This window comes from Octopus bimaculoides, chromosome 5, assembly GCF_001194135.2.
Source record: "Octopus bimaculoides isolate UCB-OBI-ISO-001 chromosome 5, ASM119413v2, whole genome shotgun sequence".
Taxonomy (NCBI): domain Eukaryota; kingdom Metazoa; phylum Mollusca; class Cephalopoda; order Octopoda; family Octopodidae; genus Octopus; species Octopus bimaculoides.
Window position 1 is genome coordinate 92,695,152 of NC_068985.1, and position 23,477 is coordinate 92,718,628.

Sequence of the window (23,477 nt, forward strand, 5' to 3'; positions counted from 1 at the left end):
TTTAACTTGTATATATATATATATATATATAAAAAATGTTCCAGGTAGCATTATTTGAAAATTTGTCTCATGAGCTGTTTGGAGGCTGATGATTTGGTGTGGCTGAGAGGATAGTCAGCATGTTTTCCAGCAGTACTTTATGGCAAGTGTTTGCCCAGAAACATACACATATGGATAGAAAGTGAGAGAGAAAGAGACATTACAAACACCTCCTCTCTCCTTATAAGTATGGAGAAATATGCTCCCACACATAAACAGAAGGACATAGAGTGACATTACACTTTATCAATGGAACATAATTAAAATACACACTTTCTATCTCTTCATACACATAGAGAAATGTGCTGGGAGAGAGAAAGCGAGGGTGGTGGGTGTCAGTATGGTATCAGTGACACCAAACAGGCAGTGCCAAAATGGCCCTACCATTGGCTTACATTCCCCTCAATATGACCCCAGGCATTCACACATTACTTGTCACTACAGTCATCTTTGCTGCTTATTTGAACTCAATTATATTTTGTTTCACATTCAACAACTTGTACCAAATATTTTGTCTAAACCTTTTTCTACAGCTACTCCTTGTCAGAATGCTCCCACACCCCAGTATTACAAATAACTTGCTATCATTCAAACTAATCATTAACTACTCTGTCGCCACCTATCCCTTACTGAGGTAAATTAAAAGGTGAATGAACTAACAACCAAACTGAAAGATCAAGATAAAACATATAAACATGCTGAGGTAGAGTCTGAGAAAATATTTTAGCTATGTTTTCATGATATAGCTTTGTGTTTTTATTAATTGTTTTTCAGCAGTTTCTGAAAAGAAATTTTCAATTAGTGTTACTCATTTTTATAAATAACGATATCTTCTAATTCCTACTTTTTTTTTTTTTCTTAGCTTTTATTTTATTGTTTGCATCTCATTTTGAGGCTAGTATTTGTCTGCTAAAATGCACTCGGCTGCAATAAGCTATATCATATTAGTTAAAGTGTATGCCAGTTGTCATTCTATATGGTTTCTCAATAAACCTCCAAGCAAGTTCAAGAAGTTACCAGTTCTTAGATTTTATCTTCATCACTACCAACCATTGTGAAATTCCAATAAATCCATGATTTTGGTATTGATTCAATTCTGTCAGTATGTCTGTATTCCTTGTGGCATGCTACATATTTGTATATTAGATTACAGGTAGATTACAGGTATTTTGAGTCCAACAAAGTAATTGTTATTTGTATTTTCATTTTTACTTGGATACTGTCTAGTAAATTGTTTATTGATCTTTCATCCCCTCACGTACTGATCTAACTATATAATAGTTACTGAATATATCTCACTGCTCTGATATTTACATGGGAAATGTAGTAAGTTTCACAGTGAATCTTTTCAAGTGAACGCACTTAGCTGATTCATATTTACTGCACAGACTGACTCTTTGGAGCCAAGTAATAGAACTCTTCCTAAATGTATATCGATCTTACTGACTTAATAGCAACACTGGTAATAACAGCAACAGTACGAATAACAACAATATTATTATTCTGTGATAGAGTATGTCGGCTGTTGAGGTTTTGTCAATTAATTCTCCATGAAAATAGATTATTTTAGATACTCAAAGCCTTCAGTAGTCTGGAAATCTACATCTGATCTATTGATCTAATTTTTATCAATAATTATTTCAATACTAAAAAGGAAATATGTAAGCTGGAAGTTATTTCATCAACAACATCATCACTATTACTGCAAATAGTGTAGTTGTTACTTCTATTAAAATATGGCCCATGGGTTACATATTCAAAGACTGTTATAAACATCACAAGTCCTTGAGGTAGGACTTTTGCTCTACTTCTTTCAGGTTATATATCATTGAAAGAGATACTAACTCTATTTCAAAGCATTCTAGCTTGTTCTAAGAACTCTGTGTAGCAATAAAACATCTGCTGAAAGATCATGTGAATGTACACAGGACTGTGTTAAAATGTAAGACTAGGCATTGGTATGAAGTATCAGAAAGCTGACATATTTTTGTGTATGCAGTAAATATAATTAATTACAGGCATATTAATGAAATAAGTGTTCTCAAAGTAGACTGCCTTCTTGCCATCTGAATACGTTTATGAATAGCCACCTTGATTGCACATGTCTGCAGAAATTAAAAATAGAAGAAAATATTGCTTCTTTATAAGTTTCAAAAAGATTATAAATTGGCTTAAATTTTCTGTTAATAGCATTTAATTCTAGAGTGTTTGACTAATTAAAATTTTATATTTCTTAAATAGGAAAGTGCAAGGAAAAAAAAAGAAAATAATTTACATATTATCATGTCTGTGTGCATGTGCTTATGCCTCTGTGTGTGTATGATTGATGACAGCAATTTTACTTAGCTTTATATATATATATATATATATATATATATATATATATATGGTGCACACACATTCCAATAGCTAATGTATTTAGTATGAAAACTTCAAAGCGAATTAATGCCTATGATATGTATAGGTGTATATTTATAATTTTTATATTGAAATTTTCAAGTTTATTTTTTCAATGCTAGCATGGATTCATTGATACTTCTCCTTCTTGCCTAATCTGTTTCAGCTATAAATATTTTCGACTGACTACAAACAAATTTGTCTCCCACCATTACTTATGTATTCATATGATATCTTCATATCTATACATCTACTACTCTTCTACATATTGGTTAATGCCGCTTATATCTCTTCATATTCTTATCTCATTGGTGCTCAGTCTTGATACTTTTTTTTTGTAGTTTACCATTGCAAATCCAACATTTGATACTCGGTACAGTCTCTCTAGCTATTGCATATTTTTTTAATACTCTTTCATGATGCCTCAATGTCAGAAAATCAGTACACATCTTACATACAGTTCATATAATCTTCCTTGTGGCTGCTGAATTATAACCATATTTGCCAAACAAAGTAACAGGTAAAATAACTTTTACCACAAACAACTGCAGTATTAATCACTTTACCTAAGCAGCTGAACTTGCCTTTGGCATCATGGACAAATGGTTCCTGCAAAAATTCATTGTCTTTTATGTACTCAAAGCATACACTGAACAGCCAACATTGAATTCTTGCAGATACCCTTTTTATAGAAATAGCATGATGGATTTCTTTATTACAGGAGACTTGTTTTTGTCTGCTGTGTGGTGATGGTAGTCTTTGTCTTATTCACCAACTTTTCTATTTATTGTGTAATGGCACTGTTACCATCTCTGTGTAGAAATGTCCATAGAAATCTGGTCTTAATATCTGCATAATTGTGTTAAGAAATATATTGAGAATAGGATTGCTGGGGATGAAGATTTTGTGTACAGTAGAGTGCTTCATCCCATACTTCTTGGTCTTTCTAACGAATTGCAAGCCATTTACCAAGTCTTCATGTAAGCATTTAAAAATTAAAAAAAAGAAATTGTTCGCATTTCTGAATTTGTGAATCCCATTTGATTTCTGTCATTTTATTTTAGTGAAATAAACTGAGAAAATAATGACAAGTGCTATAGAATAATTAAAATGAGAATAAAGGTGAATAGCATTCACAAAGATCATAAAAAGTGTCTCATGATACTGCAATCAGGTAGACAAATCAAAGGTTAGATCCATAATGCTATGTGTCTTTTCATGTCTTGAGGTCTGAATATCTAATTCAGTTTGCTTTTTGATGAAAATAAATACAAACACTTGCTTTTTATTTTAATTATATCGTGACCAAATCACTATGGTACTGTAATACTTTTTGTGTACATTAATGAAAATGTTTTATATTTGTGAAATCCTCCCTTGGATTGGTGCCTTTAGTGATGTGTTTCTAGTGAGGTCAGAAGTAAAAACGGATGCTGCTGTGTGATAATTGATAGAGGTGGCAACATTTTGATAGTGATTTGAACATTTCCGGTGTGTGAAATGTCTGCTTCCCATTACTGGAATAGTTCTTCTGTTCCATTACAATTAATTACAAACCATTAGTTTAAAGATTCAATTTTTTTTTAAATAATTAATTTTCAACTTTATTCACGCATTTTTCTCTTTTATTCTCATTCTTGTGGTTAAAAGTAATCAAATTCTCAAGACTCAGTTTGTATGTGTGTTGACAGAACAGAAAGAAAACCATTTTATGTGTTTATTCAGTTTTTTTTCTGGAAATCTTAATCATTTTTTTCTCCCTTCCACATAATGTTTGACATTATCTGATAAGATAATAGCTATTGCTCATCCAGCATGATGCAAATGTAATGAATGCATATGTGGTATTGTGGAAGGGAGAGGGAAAGAAAAGTGACAAGCAGCTTCTAGTTAAATAATTCCAATGTATAATCTTTGCTGTTACAATTGTGGAATACACGTGTCTTACAATGAGATAGAAATAGTGGTAGAAAAAGAGATAGCTTTATGAAAATTGCTTAATCCTTAAAGTTTTCAACACTTAATGATGTAAATCTAACCTAGAGATTAAGTTGACTGTATTCACTACTAAAAGTGCTGTTAATTTTTTAAAATTTCATGTGCAGGTGTGGCTGTGTGGTAAGTAGCTTCCTTACCAACCACATGGTAAAAGGTTCAGTCCCACTGTGTGGCATCTTGGGCAAGTGTCTTTTGCTATAGCGTCGGTCCAGCCAAAGCCTTATGAGTGGATTTGGTAGATGGAAACTGAAAGAAGCTCATTATATATATGTTCAGGCTATATTATTAGCATTATCCTGCGTTTGAGAATTTAAAATCACTTCTTTAACTTTCTAAGACATCTCAACGCTTTTAAAAGCAAACTTCGTTTGTTTGTTTACATTCATCGTAATTTTAATTTAATATATATATATGTGTGTGTGTGTGTTTGTGTGTTTGTCCCCCCAACATTGCTTGACAACCGATGCTGGTGTGTTTACATCCCTGTACCTTAGCGGTTCAGCAAAAGAGACTGATAGAATAAGTACTAGCCTTACAAAGAATAAGTCCAGGGATCAATTTGCTCGACTAAAGGTGGTGCTCCAGCATGGCTGCAGTCAAATGACTGAAACAAGGAAAAGAAGAAAGGCTTTGGAAGCAGAGCTATCATTGATTTACATCTTAAATTATTCTTGTGACTCCCTGCAAGAGAAGTGGGTGAACATATGACAGGCTTCCTTTTATTACCTGTATTTTTAGTTGGAGACAGGTATAAAGTTCTGTATCACCAAACACTTCCTTAGCATCAAAGTGACAAAAATATTAATTCATTAGCAAGCCAGCAAATGAGACTGTATGTCGTTGCTTGAGCTAAATATCAGTCAGATGTTCTTGAAATTACCTGCTCCCTTCTTATATAAAGAAGGATACATTGGAAAATATAGTTCTTGATATACAAAAAGACAGAATGCTGATGGCTAGGACACCTTTGATCTTATATTTTCTAAGCCAGGGCTCAGCTAGAGCTAAAGATAAACATCTTTGAATTGATTGTATATAAATATACATTATTGACCATTCTCACACAAAATTGAATTCATAATAGATTTTTCTTTTAACCCATGTAACAATCATCCACCTGAGAGCTGCCCATATTAAAGTGCTTGTATTTAAATTAGAATCTCTATGAAAACCTCTGCACTCTATAAATAATATCACAATATTCAATTAATACAAGCATTGTATACTAATACATATTAAGCCTAAGAAATGGCCTTTCTGTAATTACCAGACCTGTTACAAATAGTCATCAAATATCCCTCACAATAATTCCCTACTATTTTGAATAAAGAAGGGACATTAAATAAGGATAATGTAGCTTATAACTGGAATACTTTTGATTATAAGCCTTTCTGACAAAATATAAAATTATGAGACAGCTGTATGTATATTTGGGAGTAAATTTAATTATAAAAAAATTGGCAATTAGGTTAATCCTTATTCTGTAAAACTGATTAATTTAAATAACATTTAATTTGAATTATCTGATTCTATCAGTGGTAATTTCAGAAATCTTGACCTCAGTACATAAACCCTTGATGCTCTGTAATGGGTAATTAAGCTCTTAGAGATAATTTTCGTAAATATAAGATTTGGTTTTTATCACTTTCTCTTAACTGAAGCATTTTCAAATCCTATAAATCCTTTTAGTGGTTGGCCTTAAGAAGGGCATCCAGCTATAGAAACTCCGCCAAATCTGATTGGAGTCTGGTCTAGTCATCCAGTTCACCAGTCCTCAGTCAAATCGTCCAACCCATGCTAGCATGGAAGGCGGGATTTAAACTTAGTTATTACTATCTATCATATATCTTGCATCTTTGTATCTGAGTGCATGCACACACACAGTACAAAATGCAAGCATAATGCCCTGATGTTTATTCACCATTTTATATATGTTGTCCCTCCAAAAACTGATAGTTTAAACTATGGTCTAAATTTATAAATTACTTAAACTAAAAGAAAATCATGCCGTACCAAAAAAAGAAAATAGTTTTCCAATTTAGCAACCCAAATATCTACAATACAGTTTGCATTGCTTATGAAGGCCTCCTACTACATTCCTTAAGTGATCCATATGTTTTTAAAAGACTGCCAATCTCATTTAGTTTTTCATTATGCATTTAGAACGCACCACTTGAAAAATCTTTGTTTTGCATAATCTTCTCGAAATTGTACAATTTGCAGGTGTTGTCACACAATCTTCCATTAGTTTGTGATGGATATTTGAAAAATATCCATTAGTAATAGATTTTATCAAATTATGTTGTTCTGCTTTCAACAGAGCTACTTGTCTTTATGGACCAATATTTTCATTTAGTTGAATGTTTTATCTGAAAATTGACAGATGTGTGTAGAACACTGGTTTATTGAATGGACTAATGTGGCCAATGTCTAAATGTACAACACTTGATAAACTGTTTGGTGACCTTTTCTAATTGCATTGCCATATGTGATGGAAATATTCATTTGGGGACACTTTATGTAGTGAAAAGCTCTAAGGCAATAACTACGTGATTTTTTATTATCCAGTTAATCTTGAGGCAATGATAGTATGATGGCTAATGCAAATGAAATTTGAACAATGATAATATGAATGCAAATGAAGGCTGAGGCACTGACAATGAGTGCAAATGAAGGCTGAGGTAATGATATTGCCAATGCAAATGAAAATAGCTAAACACTTCCTGTAACTAGAAAAGGAGGGGATTAAACAGGTCTTACAGTCAGAAATATGGTGTAAAGAAGTCAACACAATTGCTAACAGAAAAGAAAGAAATTAGCTAATGAGAGAGCCTCTGTGTATTCGTTCCACCTGCAAGAATTAATAACGAAATAGCCAAGCCAGGTGATCTGACAGAAAGAAGAATATATTGAATCATGTACCCTTTGATATTGTAAAGAAATATGATGGTTGTGGCTGGAATGCCTTTCATTATACTGGGTGTCCACAAAGTCTGGGTACATGGGGATTAACACATACTTTAAAGAATTATTATTTCTTATATTTAATTGTTTGTGTCATCATTTTATTCACTCCATGTACCCAGACTTTGTGGACACCCTGTAGGTTTGTGCAGTCAGGGGTTAGCTGCAGTTAAACGTCAACAATAACAATAAAGGTAAAAAAAAATTCTTAAAAAAGAGTTATCTATTTGCTTAACAAGAAACTTATGAACTAATTCTATCCTTCAAGATAATATAACACACGTCTGTGTTTCAAAAATTTCTTTTAAAAATCAGTTTAAATTATTGGCAAAAATCATTAGAAGTTACTGGATTCAAACAACTGCTTAAGAAGTTTATTACAGCAAAAGATCTGAAAATGGAGAATCTTGTCATGATTAAATGGTTTATGTTAGGAAAACTATTAGTCTGCTCCAATATGTCATGCAAATATGTTAGTAGCAGTTATCCAGCTTATTGCAGTATGGAAAATAGATGATAAAAAGCTTCAACACAAGAGTAAAACATTGTTAATTTCTTCTAGGGACGTTAATATTCACAATATGATGATTATTGGTTTCCCGTGAAAAAAAACAAAAAAAAACGGAAAATTGAATTCTTATACAATTTGTAATCTTGGAAAACAAGCATTTAAAATTTTTTTTTTTTAATAAAACTAATTTTTTATAGGAAGTGGTTAAAAATGACCTATAGTCAGTGATTTTGTTCAGTTTAGATCTGCCATTATCAATGATTCACATTGTGAATAATTTCTTCATATATCCTTTCAAAATGCGTGTTTTTATATCATTTAAAATCAATATTATGAAAATTACCTTTATGAAATCTTGTTCTGGAGATAAGTGTGGAAATGACAGCTATCTTTATTTTAATGAGTACAGCTGGACTAGTAAAAGTTATTGGAAATGTCATTGGAGGTTAACTTTGAGCAGAAGCCAAAATAAATAGGCATTGTGTAGTGTTCTCAAATTCTAGGCTCGAATGATTGCTACCTAGAAAATTATGTTTAAGGAGTTATATGTGCAAAATTAGCATACACCTACTTAAGTGTCGAATCACATACTTATTGGAAGAAAATGAACAAATATTCTAAATTTTATGTAAATAGAATTAGATATCTGTGTGTTTCTTTGTTAAGAGGAGAGATTAGATATTGCTGAATAAACATTGGTATCTTTTGTGTAGATAACAAGCATAAATGTTTTGTTTGATGATTACTTCAAATGTAACTCATCAACATTGCTTTACATTCATTATACTTTATTAATCATTTCAAAGTTATTAGAGACGAGGTAAAGACAGAGATTTCATATTTTAGTGTTATGTACTTCAGTGATCTGTATTCAAATCCTGTCTTCTTCTTTCTTTTAGTCAATCAGTTGAGGATATGCAGTGAAACATGTCTGTCGTGCATCATTTCAGACTAGTGAAATTGATGCAGTTGGTGTTCAGTTTGAATGTCTAAGATGAAAAATGCAAATGTCAGGAATTTTAGGTTTTGTTTTTCAAGGGGTAGAATTTAGGAAGTGATTAGTTTAGGATCTTGGGTAGAAAACATTGAGATGATGAGAGAAAAAGATGGAGATATATTGAGTGAACCTCAAGAAGTGATGCAAGTGGCTGGTCCAGAGGAGCATAGGCTAATCTAGAAATTGCATTTGTACTGTTAAAGGAGAGTAGGCTGTGATGTTAACATTATTTTAGGCTATATGTCAGCAAAATCAATCGATTTTAGTCAGTTATATGGATCAGTTCATTTAACCACTGGTTGAAAACATCTTTATTTTAAATTCTTTTGCAATTGTGTTTAACCACTAAATCTTGGAGCCGTTTAAGATTTGCTAGAATCTGCTTCATTGCCAACATTCACTGACATGTTGCTAAGGTCCGGTACCTTTAGTGATGTAGTAACACTCCTTCCTCATCCATAGTTGTAGTTTCAGAGTTATATATGTGCAATTGCGCTATCAATTTTGTTTGTATCGTTTTTGTTATGTTACACATGCAAATGGTAGTGTGAGTATTCATTTAAGCCATTTCAGCTTTTAGCAACTGGAATTTTACTACTCACTGTGTGCATGGATTAGAAAATATGATCTAATATTCATTTTGGTTTCTTTAGAATTGCCTGGAAGGATTGTGTCAATCCAAACTAGCATATCCATGGTACTTATTTCAACAACACTAGAACAAAACTAGTAGAGAACTGAAGATATTGAACGGGAAGATCAACATCATCATCATCATCGTTTTACGTCTACTTTCCATGCTGGCATGGGTTGGACGGTTTGACTAAGGACTGGTGAGCCAGAGGCTGCACCGGACTCAATCAGATCTGGCAGCGTTTCTAATGCTGGATGCTCTTCCTAACACCTGAAAGAAAATTAAACAGTGCTATTTTTTTCTTTCATTTCTTTGAATTAACATTTAAATACTTCAGAAATTCTAAATATTATACTTAAATATACTTGTGGTTTTTGTAAATCGAATTTTATAGAAGTTCTACAACACATATATTTTCTTTTTAGAGACTTTGAATAATGATTACAAAGTATTATAGAAAGTTTGTTTAAAAGGAGTAATGGAGAGATTTGCAATTTGTCATTGGTATTTAATCCACATTTGACTTATTACTTGCATGCATGTTATGACTATCAATTATATTCAACTGCAATTCTCTAAATCTATTAAATACTAATATATTCTTGGTTTCAATTTCAAACTCACACAATGAACTAATGAACACTGTGTGCATATGATGAATAGTATATGCACAGAAAGACCTGCATTATTAATTCATTAAAAAATGTTTAATTCATAGATTTATAGCTTTCTTTTATAATCATCATCACCATCCAAGCATAAAGTATGCGTATATTTAACCTATTTAAATCAAGAACAACCACAATATATTCTATAATAAAATCCTTAGAAATAACTTAGTTCATTGCTATTTCTTGTTTTATAAATTTAGATTCCAATTTCTATTAGTTTTTCTAATTGACATACAATTAAAATAATTATGTATTGTATCCATTCTAAATGCTGCCAATAACAGTGATGCAGACACTTTTTCTCTCTAGAATAATTTGCATCTTAAATATTACGCTTATAATTCTAAAGATACTTCCATGTGAAATATATAATTCATTTACAATTTTACATTACTTTATATTGGCTTTTTATGATAAATTTTCAGTATCTGATAAGTAGTTAGCTATCATGTCTTCAGGGATGGTTCATTGTTAATGCCTTTAGGTATTGTTTGGCAGGAGTTGACAAATTACCAATATTTTTGTCTATTTTTCCCATTAGTAGAACTTTAAAAAATTGCAAAAATATTTAGACTTACTGGTTTTAAAAGCCAATTCATAATTGCTTTCAAATGAATCTCTGTAATTAACATCCTGTATATTGTTCTGTCTTCTACTCCCCAAGTGCTGTTGGTTTTATAATATTTATTGCAGAATCAGTAGTGTGTCACATAATACTTTCAGGTTACAGGTTTTCAGAACCTGAGTTTAAATTTCACACAAATACATTGCTGTCATTTCATTTCTGTAAAATATGTTATTCCTGTTTTGGAGGCTTCAAAGAGCTGGCCTGGTAGAATGTGTCAGGACATTATCGAGCTTTTAAAATCAATCCACAAACAGCAAATGGATCCTTTGTGTTCAAAGCATGACTATTTAAACTTAGATGATTGTCTCAGTCAGTGGACTTATCTACTAACTGACCATGAATACACTTAATACTATTTGCTCCCTCATATTCAGTCTAGTTGCACTAATCATTGTTAGTCTACCTGCTAAGGTCTCAAAGACTATTTGATTGTCTTGGTTCTTTGGATGCAGCATGTCTGGGGCACCAAACCCTCCACAAACTAGATAATGTTGCAGTTCTCTTCCCTTTCTTCAAAAGGAGCGTGATACATGTTCTTGCAGTAACTACTGGGGTATTACTGTGATAGACATTGTGACCAAAATATTCACTTGCATTCTTGCTCTGGAGATTTCAACATGGTTTATGTATACTACCAATTCAGTGTAGGTTTTGTTAGGATCAAGGCTGTGTAGATGAAATTTTCTCTTTGAGGAGGATTCTGGAACAACAGTGGAATTACTAGCAGTGAATTATTCCATGCTCTGTGAACTTCACAGCAGGCTTTTATTCTGCTGAATACAGCATGCCCTGGGATTTTATGATGACAGATTGACTACCTAGGAAACTGCGGAATGCCATTAGTGGACACTGCAGCTCCACATGGGCAAAGGTAAGTCATGTCAAGGAAAGTGAGTCATTAAAGCTGTTTGTTTAGGTGCCTGTCAGGGCTGTGTTCTCTCTCTTTTTCATTTCAACTTCATCATTGACTGAAATACAGTACATTGTTTGGCAGATTTCCATTGCCACTCTGAAATGAGAGTTTACTGTCACTGGCCTGCTCAAATATATGAGCATATGATCCTATTTCTCAATGCATAAATTACTGCCACTGCCAAATTTGTACCTTATTTTGCAATTACTTATGCTAGTTCCTAAGTTTAAATGAATCCATTGTATATTTAATATTCTAACTGAAGTGAAAAGCTTTGGAAATAGTTTTTTTTTTTAGTTTTAACTCTGTTTATCAAACTGAAACAAAAGTAGGTGAATCAGATTAAATTAAAAAGGAACAAGAAAGTGATGACAGGAATAGAAGTAACTGAACTTGTTTACCCTGATGGTTGGTTTATCTCTTTCATTTATCATTTTTAAGTGTTTAACATTGCTGGTTTAGTGAATCATCATTAAGAACCTAGAGTGTAAAATTTTGTATTTCTTGGAACAAAAATTCACTACATGTATTGGCTGTTGCTATGCCTTATTTCTTCACAACATGTGCTATTCCATAATTATGAAGAGGATTCACGCCAGCAACTACTGTTATCTTTATTTTGGCTGAAAAATCAATTGTGCATACACTTGAAGATACAGATTGTGCATCTAAACACTATCTCTTGTGGTAATTATACAGATTGTGCATCTAAACACTATCTCTTGTGGTAATTATTCTGTTAATGGTCACTAATGTGAAATAATGGCTTAAGTTGGACAATTTCTACAACATACCTTTTTTTCTGATTCAATACACTTTTAGATTATCAGTATAGCAGATATCCAATTAACACATTTGTGTTCTTCAACGATTGAAACTGGTTACTTGCTAGCTGCTCTTCTCCCAGTTTTATTTAATAAATATTAACAATTTCATTTAGCTGTTTGCTCAAATAACTCTTAATTAATGTGGCTGGAAATTTGATTGTTGATTAATGAAGAATCATAGACAGAATAAAATATTTCCAAGTTAAACATAATATTCACAGCAAAGAAGGCATATAAAAGGTGAGAAAATATGTTATAAAATTTGTTAGGTTCATGAATATTGGGAAAAAGTTTCAACTTTCAGAAGAATATTCTTTTGGAATGGTTTATTGTGTTAGATTTATAGTTGCCTATAAAAATACAGTCAACAGTAACAATCTTAAAGCAGCCGAAGTTTTATTTATTTATGATTTTTTTTATGTTATTAGATTTAATATTAAAAATAGAATAAAGTTGTTAAAAAGTGAGTGGAAAATAATTTATCTGTCAAACAGATTGAAGCAGAATGGAAGATAGATACATTTGATTGTTGAAATTTTCAACTGAATGACATCTAATAAGTTGTCATAGTGAGTTTTAGTGGATGCATTTAGTGAGAGTAAAGTGACAGTTAAAACTATTTTCTTGAGAAAATTCTGAATAAACACTAGAATTACTAAGAAATAAATGATACATCTATGGCATAATGTGGCCAATTCTTTTTCTTCCTTTTTTATTTATATGAATACAAAACTGTAAAATGTACAATGAAATAAACTGTTTTCTTTTAAAATTCTGCAAGAAAATGAATAAAAAATATATATACAATAATTCAAAAAGTAAGTTATACTGTTTTGTGATGTCAAAATGAAAATATCTATACAAAGCTTTACAAAATAACTATTTACAAATTTGCAATTGTAAACAGTTAGGTTGTAACTTAAAAGATTATTTGTGTTATATTATGTGTGGATTATAAGAAGCAAGAATGCAATATATCTTACTAAATATAATACTAACAGTTAAACATATTCTAACATAAAGAAGAGTTTTCAGATGAAATCTATTGCTTATAAGAGGGTTTCTGTTGTGGATAATAGTTGTATTGCCAAGACTAATTAACAATTTAATTCTCCATTTACTTTTCAATTTATCTTACTTGACTGGATATAATTCAAACATAAGTGATCATTCTTTAAAAATGCATTATGGCCATTTTATAGAATATATTATTCAAAGAAATCTGGTTGATAATAGGAGTATGAAAGCCAAAATATACAAGTAAGTCATTGGCTCAGCCATATATGCAACCTTTTAGTTGCAGGCTTTCAGATACATTAGCATTAGTATTGAGAGGGTAAAAGATTTTGTATGTGTGTGTATATATGCACACGCATGCGCGCACACACACACACACACACACACACACACACACACACACACACACACACACACACACACACACACACACACCCACACTCACACACACAGACACAGAGGATGAGGAGCTGTGCCTATAATACAATATAAAACTTTTGTGAAAATGTGAGAAAGTTACCTTCAGACTGGTGACCTGATCGGCCAAAATGTTGTGTTAACAACAAACAAGATGAGGACAGATATCTGTCAAATGTAAATGATGTACATAATTCCTTATCTCTTAAATAGAGAACTGAAGAATTGATTCATCTTATTGTTTTGAATCTATGTAATCTACTGAGTTTGTGAAAATAGCTAACTACTTAAAAATTACAGCTTTGTATTTACTTCCCTCCAAATTAGTCATTTGTTGTGTGATTTTTCTGACAATAATAATAATAATAATATCGAAAAATACCTTAAGAATGAAAACCCAAGTTCAGAAATTTCCCCAAGACACCTGATGAAGGCTGGAGGATATATCAGCCGAAACGTTGTGGTAACATTAGACAAGATGAGGACAAATATCCGTCAAATGTAAATAATGTAAATAAGGAATCATTTCTTGTAAAACTCGTTTGGTAAACAACTGGCATTCAGTTGCTTGGCATATTCATCACATGCACCCACCCCTACCTTTTTTTTTTTTTGTTTTGTTTTGATTCGTTTCATCTTTGTTTTTGCTTTCTATATGAAATAGATTCTGTCCAGGTTTTGAACAGAAATACAACCGAACACCAAACTAAAATATGAATTTTTATTTCGTCATCAGCTACTTGGTCATTGTGGCTCTCTTGTTTTGAAAGGCAACATGTCACATTGGAAAATTAAGGCTTATTTCTGAAATTGCTTTTAGCCGTATTAGGTGTTTAAATTGTCTTAATTTCAGAACCAGTTTACTTTCTCTTCTTCAATGATTATTTGTCTTGGTTTTGATTATGAATTAACCAACATCAAAATGTGTAAACAATAGACTTGCTGATGACAGAGTTATGAGGACCCTGTTACTTAACACTGTGTGTGTGTGTGCGTGTGTGTGTGTGTGTGTGTGTGTGTGTGTGTGTAACACATGATTTGTTTTAAGAACTTGTGAAGTAATCTAATCATATCTAACAGGAAATAAGATATGGAAATAAAACTTGTGTATATTATCGTTGTTGGTTTGTGAGGATGAAAGAAGGATGAATATACAGGCTTTAATGACCATGTCAACATAGAATCATTTATGCAGAGAGGAGATTTTAGAATGGCTGTAATTAGAACAGGTAACTATGAGGGATGTGTGTGTGTGTGTGTGTGTGTGTGTTGAAATGGATTTATAGATATGAGCAACTGTGTCAAAAGTAAGTAAATACCATGCAACTTTGACAGTATGAACTGCTGAGAACAATCTCACCCATCAGTAGTACTATAGTATCCATCAGTAACTCAGAGGCTGTTGTTCAGATTCCCAGCAATAGTTACAGTTTATTCTATCAACAATGACATATGCTGCCATTTCTGTGAATCTGGTATTCATATCTACTGGTCATAAATATTGAAATTTTTAACATTATGAAGTAACAAATAACTCGGGTACTTTAAATGTAGGTGGTCAAAAAAAAAAATGCCACTTAGGGTGAAAATTTATGCAGATGAAAATTATACCCAACTCTTGCCACAGTAAACATCACTATTTTATGATAAAGTAATCATTCTAATATAAAAGCAAATGTCTACTAATGTAATTTAAGGCTGTAGAATTTATATATTATCATGGGTCTTACATCCATCTTTTATTGCTGGCATGGATGGTTGGTCAGAAATACATCAAGCCTTTGTCTAAGCCTATTATGACTGAATACCCTTTGTATTATGAATTATTTTGACAGCAGATGAGAGGCAGCCTTCCAAGATTTGTAGTCTTCTTTACTCTTATCAGTTTTATTTTAGTGTGACCACTCCATTAGATTGTTCTTGTTCATAATAGCATAAAAAGCCGTGGTTGATGCTGGGAGGTAAGCAAAGAAATACAAAGTGAAAGATAGAATATGGTTTTAATATAGATATGCTGAATAATGAGAGCTATCTGTCATTGACACTAGCAACATTTGATATTGGCTTGTAATTTAGTATATTGATTGAGGGAACAGATTTTAGTGAGGATGTATATCAACCAATTTCTGCATTAAATACAGTTGAATGTTATGAAGATAAGCATAATGAGCATCTGTTCATATAATTCATTCTGAAAACTGCTTGTGGCTGTTGTTGCAGCAAACACTAGGAGAGGAAGCATTTAAAATCTTTCTCATTCTCTGCATATTATTTTGAGAAATGAGAATTTTTTTGCCTACATTTCACCTAAACAAATCTGTTTTATGTCAGACATTATTAATAGTTTTATTATAATCTATGCCCCAATAGTCGACCAACTTTTGCATTAAATACAGCCGAATGATCTGAAGATAAGTTGGACGAGTATGGTTTATTCTGAAAACTACCTGTTACTGTTGGTGTATTTCACTAGTTAACTTCACAGGAAGAAGGTGCATAATTATGTTAGAAAATATTTACTGAAAAAGTAATAAATAAACAAACACGTTTTTCATGACAAAAGAAATCATATCTTAGTAGCAAATGGCTACATATGTATAAACAATTTCAATGGAATTTGGAGCATGGAATATTTGTAACAGCAGACGAATGTGTGCAAAGCAGTAATTGTTTTTTTCTTAAACATTACAAATATATTTGTTTTCCCACAGCATAAACTGAATATTGCTCCAAATTGCATATAAATTGATAGATGTCATTTTATGCCTGGCTATACTTTCTGTTGATAACTACCTAATCATGAACTTTTGAGGAGTACCTATTTTTCAATGCTGTAGATTAAAGCAAAAAGCATTAGTTTGATTTTCCAAAAATGTTACGTACTGTCCCTAAAGAATAGACCATTGGGTCAGTATCTTAGCTATTATGCTACAATTAATGATACTTTTAAAACAGGGTTAATATTTATTTATGTTTTTGTTTATGTAACCTATATACTTCGAGCTGGTGAATTTTTATTTCCTGTTCAAAAATTGTGATATTTCTGGTTTGTGTAGCTGTACATTAAACTCTCGTTTTCATTTTTATATTATTTTAATGGCTGATCTTACATTCATATCATGCTCATAGGTTTTGTTACATATACATCATACAGATTATAACTTTTATGTTCTTAGCTGAACTTTGTCTAACCATAAAACTGCATAACTTATGATGGTTACAAATGTTTTTTTTTTTTTCTGAGAGTCTACTAAAATAGATATTTGAAACAACTTTATACATTCCTGGGATATAGAATAATTCCTGTTAGCTATTGATTCCTTCAGTCACCTTCCCATGTTCATAACATTTGGTGTAACTTTAATGGAAGTTGGGAGGGGATATTAATTGAAACCTTTTTTTTTTATACATGAGAATGATCAAAGTATCTTTTGATGCATTTTTCTAAGTATTAAATAATGAGTTTACAAAACAAACCAGAGCTTTAATAATGCTATTTTTTACCTACTGTTATTTAATTTGCAATACTTGAAATTTAAATAAGGGTGTTAGGGTGAAAAATCAAGCTGTAACATTTTTCTGAAAGTGTATGGAAAAAATAGTTCTTTTATATTTCCTGCAATATTCTATTGCTTTCTGCATACTGTTTCCTTGTTATGGTATTGATCAATAATCAGAAGTTTGCGGAATCAATGAAACATTAAGAATAATTCTAGCAGGAATTTGTGGAACCAGGTCATTCAATAGCTTTTTAAAAAATACTTGAAAATGATTGTGCTCATATTGATCAGCAAAACTATAACATTAGATTCTACTGTGATAACAATTTTAACTGGGATCTCCTTACAATGTGCAGTTTATTTTCCATACTAATACATACACACTCACACACTCTCTGATAGCTTAGAAAAGTGTTTAAAATCAACTCGTGCAGTGAGTGCTCTACCAGAAATATCATTAAATAATTTCTCAGATAATGTTATGAACATACTATACCTTTCATGGTCTACAGGATATTGTCCTATTTCTAGAAAAGGTAATGGTGTCTCTGTTGAGATGACCCACTATATAACAAAATGTATATGAAAGGAAAAATTCTGTTACATGCTATATGATTTCAGTATACATTATTCAAGTAATTTAAGGAAAATATTATTCTTTCAATATTTATTATTGATATTGTAAAGGATAGCAATTAAGCTACTGTACTACTTTCCTGGTGAAGATGTATTTCTAGTGTTATTATATTCTTTAAGAAAACGTTTAACTGTATGTGTTTCATTATACCTGAGTGTATGCATTTGTGAAAGTGTCAAACCTTAAACACCTGCTTTAATAGTGCATGAATATGTCAGTGTTTTAAAACCATCCTATTCTAGCAGGCATGTAAAAGAGTATTAAAGGACACTTGTAAATGTACATTTGCTGTCTAAAGCTTCAAGCATTTATGAAATTATTTAATGTGTCTGTACTGTTGGTGTACAGGGGCTTCTGGCAAAGTAATGGTATACATAATTATTGAATATTTAAGGGGCACTGATCCTGAAGTTACTTGTTAAAGTAATTTGGACCCAGTTTGTATTAACCTTAGTACTTTAGTTAATTGGCTAAAATATTGGTAGGAATAAAGGTATTTATAAGAAATTATGTTCTTTGAAAAGAGGAAAATGAAAACAATGTTCAAGGTCTGTCCAAAAGGAAACTAAACTTAAAAAAATATGCATGTTCATTCCTCGTTAACCTACTTTTTATACCTGTTTTCCTTGCTGGCACGGATTTTACACTCTAGTTGTAAACTTGTTTTCTTGAAGTTAGTTCACTCCACTGTTCATTCCTGTTCCTCTCATTTTCCCTGTTTTAAATGTGTCCTGAAATGCATTACCAGGAGTTGTCCTTTATGTACAGTTGGTAACTTTTCAGAGTGTGATGCACCTCTGAACCCCCCCCCCCCTCCAAATGTGGGGTTGCTGACAAATGCAGTGAGTAGAGTAGTTGGATATGAGAGTAGTTTTGTGATTTGCTAAAATGTTATGGATAAGGATTGTTGTCTGAATAGCTGCAGTGCCACGGTGCAATTCTCAATTTTGTTTGTCCATGTCATAGACCTTTCTTTCATAGTGCCACCCTTCTGAAGTGCCTCAGGATATCCAAGTAGAACTTTTTATTGATCATCTGGTCATGTGCAACAAAATCATTTTCAAAGATAGATTTCCAGTTAAGAATGATAATCAACATCACATTCATATCTGTGCTACTCTGATCTGCTTTACTTTTGATTGCATCAAGGTTTCCTATCCATTACTATGAATTCTTATTTCAACATCTTAGCCGTACACCTACATCTCACCACCTGCTATGGCACTTTCCCATGAAGTTTTCTCCAACATTCAAAGAATCAAATGACTTCTGATTGATTGTAAATAGTTCTATTTTTGCTCCTTTGTTTGCAGATACTGCAAAAATTTTGTAGCAAACTGATGTCTCCTCAATTTTCTTTTAAAATCATTTAGCATAAACTGTTATAGATGCCTACTTTTCTGGAAACTTAACAAACCATCAGGCACTTATCTTCCAGAGTTCACCACATGCACTTTCAAAATATGATTGTCACATATTGGGAATTTGTTCATGTGATCACCTTTGGTGGACGTTTTTACTAATTTGGAATGCTGGTACCAATTGTGACATTGCTTAAGCCTGTTGCAATATTAGAAAGCAAAGTATTTTACTTTATTTTGAGACAGTATTTACTCTTCCAAATCTTTCATAGTTCAACTTACAACATTTTGCCAATAGCACTAAATATATATTCACTTTAGTATTTTCAAACTAATGGTGTGATGTAGCTTTATCACACTGAAGGTCACAGTTATCCACTTGCAGCATTGTGTCACTTAGTGTGCTATTTTAAAACTTTGATTGCTCTTTGGCCTGGCCTCATAAACACGAATGCTGAAAAGATTTAACTCAAAGGTCAAAAGGTGGGGCCTTAGTTATGGCTGTATCTTTTGACTGAAACCAGCAAGAAAGAAAATAGGCAAAATACACTGGCTAAACAATTTGCAAAAAACAAAGGAGATAAGAAGTATAAAGACTAAAAAATATGGTTTGTCTCACAAGAAAAGTAAAATGATGTTAAAGAAATTGCTACCTTACTTCATATAAGTAAATTTTTGCTTAATGGATGCGTGCTATACTTTTATGATTTCATTATTGCTAAAGTAGTTAATATATCACGGACTAATTAACCCGATCTTTTCTGCTTTTGTTACTGTTTGTGGGCAGCTATCAGCAGTGGCAGACTGGCCAGGTTGCCAGCTTGCCTGATGGCATGAGTGCCCCTGTGCCATTAGAATCCATATATGGGGGCCCATGTTAGTATCTAAGGGTCCCATCCCCTCAAGTTTGAGAATTTTTTATTCACACCTGGAAGAATGCATTAATTATTTCAGCCTGGCTGTGTTTGTAGACAGTTGAAAAGAATACTTTAAACAAAAAAAAAAAAAATTTTAATGATAGCATTGTAGTTGCAGGTGGGCCCCCTTGAGTTGTGGGTGGGCCCACTTAGTCTCCTGGCAATTAGTATTTTCAGACCTAGTCCACCACTGGCTATCAGTGTGAAATGCATTTCTTTGCCCTCCTTCTATGGATGTAGGTTTCAAATCATATCTGTAGCTCAGAATTTTACTAATTATCCACTCCTCAACAATTATGCAAATCATACTTATAAAAGTGAGGTTCTTCTGATTTATATTATCTCCTGTATTTGTTAAAAAAGCTTACATGGAAAACAGTAATCTAGTGTAGAACATTAGAATGTTCTAAGTAAAGCAAGGCAATGAGACATACCAGAGTACGTACAAATTAAAAACTGAAATTACCATTATGGGAAAAAGGCAATAAAAAAGAATGGGTTAAAAACTGAAATATCTCAAAGCTGTACAGATTTCCATATTATAGTTACATCCTTCATTTTGTTTATCTATTTAATTTTTAATTTTCATGGAGTGCTTCGAAGACTAATCTTCTGTGGGTTAATATGAAAAACAGGCTTTTGTCTATCAACTTAGTTCTTGATTAATTCTAATAATCCAAGTGAGAAAGATATTGGATGTGGTTATGATTTTTAAAAAATTTCCATGTGTCAGGAATTCTTTAGTAAAAAATAAAGGCTTCTACATATATACTTCTATTGTAGAGATTTTAATTTTATTCTGAATAAATAATCACTATCTACTCAACTATGCTGTGGTAAGTTATGTATGTCATTCAAAATACCACTAGATGATGGCCTGCATGAGTAACTTACTGAGATTGTAGAAGCTATGTAAGCATGCTGTACCCTTATTTGTGCTTGGAAATTCAATAAAACCACTGATTGGATGGAAACAATTATTTGATAAAATGTTTAGTAACATTTATAGATATCAAAATATGAAATGATTTCCCAATTTATTTGTTCTATGTTAGATAGTATTTATTCTTTGTTGATGGTATCTGAAGGTTAAGTAACACTAGTCACAGATGCAAAGTTTTATGCACCATATTAAATTATGAATTCAGCTATTTTTTAAAACTTTTTTTTTTCCATTATGTGTACTAGCTTTAGAATACACTGAATCCATGTGTATTATAAGAATCATACTATAAACGTTTAGTGCCTTGAAGTGGAGGAAACCATAAATCACTGATTAAAAACAAAACAAAACAAAAAAAATGGTCCAGCATGAGAAAGCAGATGGAAAATGCTGATGATGATACTTTGATAAAACCTCATAATATATTGCTAATTAATTTGGACAGTTAAATTTTTTGTGCAGATTTAAAGCTAGTAAAGAACTGTTGTGTGTGTGAGAGAGAGACACATTGGGAAGCTTGCTGTTTTGTACTCGGTGCATATTGATATTGGCCCATTAGTCCATTTCTTTTCTTTATTGACAGTAATTCATAATATTTATCTATCCTTTGAACATTATTATGTTGCATATCAATGTTTTTTGATCTGAGTGTGATTTTTGTTTGTAATTTTAAAAAGAAAAAGATTTCTGCATTATCTTTAAAATTATTTTAGAAATTCTTCTGTCTCTTCTGTGATTTTTTTCAAGATCAAACACATTCATTTTTGTTTCATTAAGTACTATTATGAATTATACTCTCCAGTTCAAAAGATTGTACGTCAAAGTTATACTAGTATTCTATTTACCTTTCAAAATTATTTGTTTAACCCTTTAATTACCTACATTTTTAGGTATCCCCCACTTTATATTTTTAATGAAATTCTAAACTAATTTTGAATTTTAGCTCGTTTCATAAAGCATCTATAATTTTGTTTACATAGTAAAGTGGTATTATGAAAACAATAAAAATGTTGTATAACTGTATTTTAGAATTTGTTTCAAAACTACTTTAATTACAGATAAGTATAGGTAAAACTCTGAAATACATAGTTATTTATATTTGATTGAATATCTTCATATAAGTTAAAAGCCAATATTGTTTTTACAGATTATTAAGTGTCCATCATATTTATAGTAAATATATTCTAATTTGTCCATTTTGTCCTCCAGTTACCTTTGTTTATATTTTTGTGTTGTGATTTGTCTCTGCTATTATTATACGGAACACTTGAATTGCCATTAACAAAATTTAATAGTCAGTAGAATTTGAATCATGGGAAAGATTGGTTGGGTCTGGTTTCTTCTTCAGATTTTGGCAGAGAACTATTTCAAAAGGTTGCCCTCTCTCCATTTCACTACTGCTGTCTGCACATTGTTTACACACTCTGAATTTGGTTCAAAGTACACAACTTCTTTTGCTTGATGCCTCTTTTTATTTGCTGCATTCAAAAATCATTCAAATTCAGAGTTGCTTTTAGTAAATCTGAAGCTTATGTAATTTTGCATTAAAAAAAAAAAGTATATAAAATCAAGTAGGGCAGGAATTTGGAAAAAATATCAAATATTTGGTAAACACAAATTTCGAGTATAAAAATATTAGTTGATATAGCAAATGTTTATCTAATGAAATCACAATATCACTAATGCAGTGATGACATGTTGATACTTTGATTTATATATGAAGTACAAACTACTACAGAAACTTTGGTATTCTATGATAATTGTATTGGATGAGTTTGTAATGAAAAGATTAATAGTTTAGCAGAGACAGTGCTTATGGATTCTTTTCAGATCTTCCATTGCTGTTGGGAGGGAGGGTTAAAGTTATGTTCAGACCTGAATGATTGCAACAGATGGAGCACCCAAGAGCCAGGTGGTGTTGACATAGAATAAAGAGAATATTCCTCTAAAATATTTACTTAGAATTTGAATTATTGATCCTGTTCCCTCCAAAAGACAAACACATTACTGTATTCAAATAATTTGGAGCATTTAAGATGAGATGTATATGCATATTTCAAGATTTCTCTCTGCTTGAAATTGTCAAGAAATGGGGAAAGAAAGGTA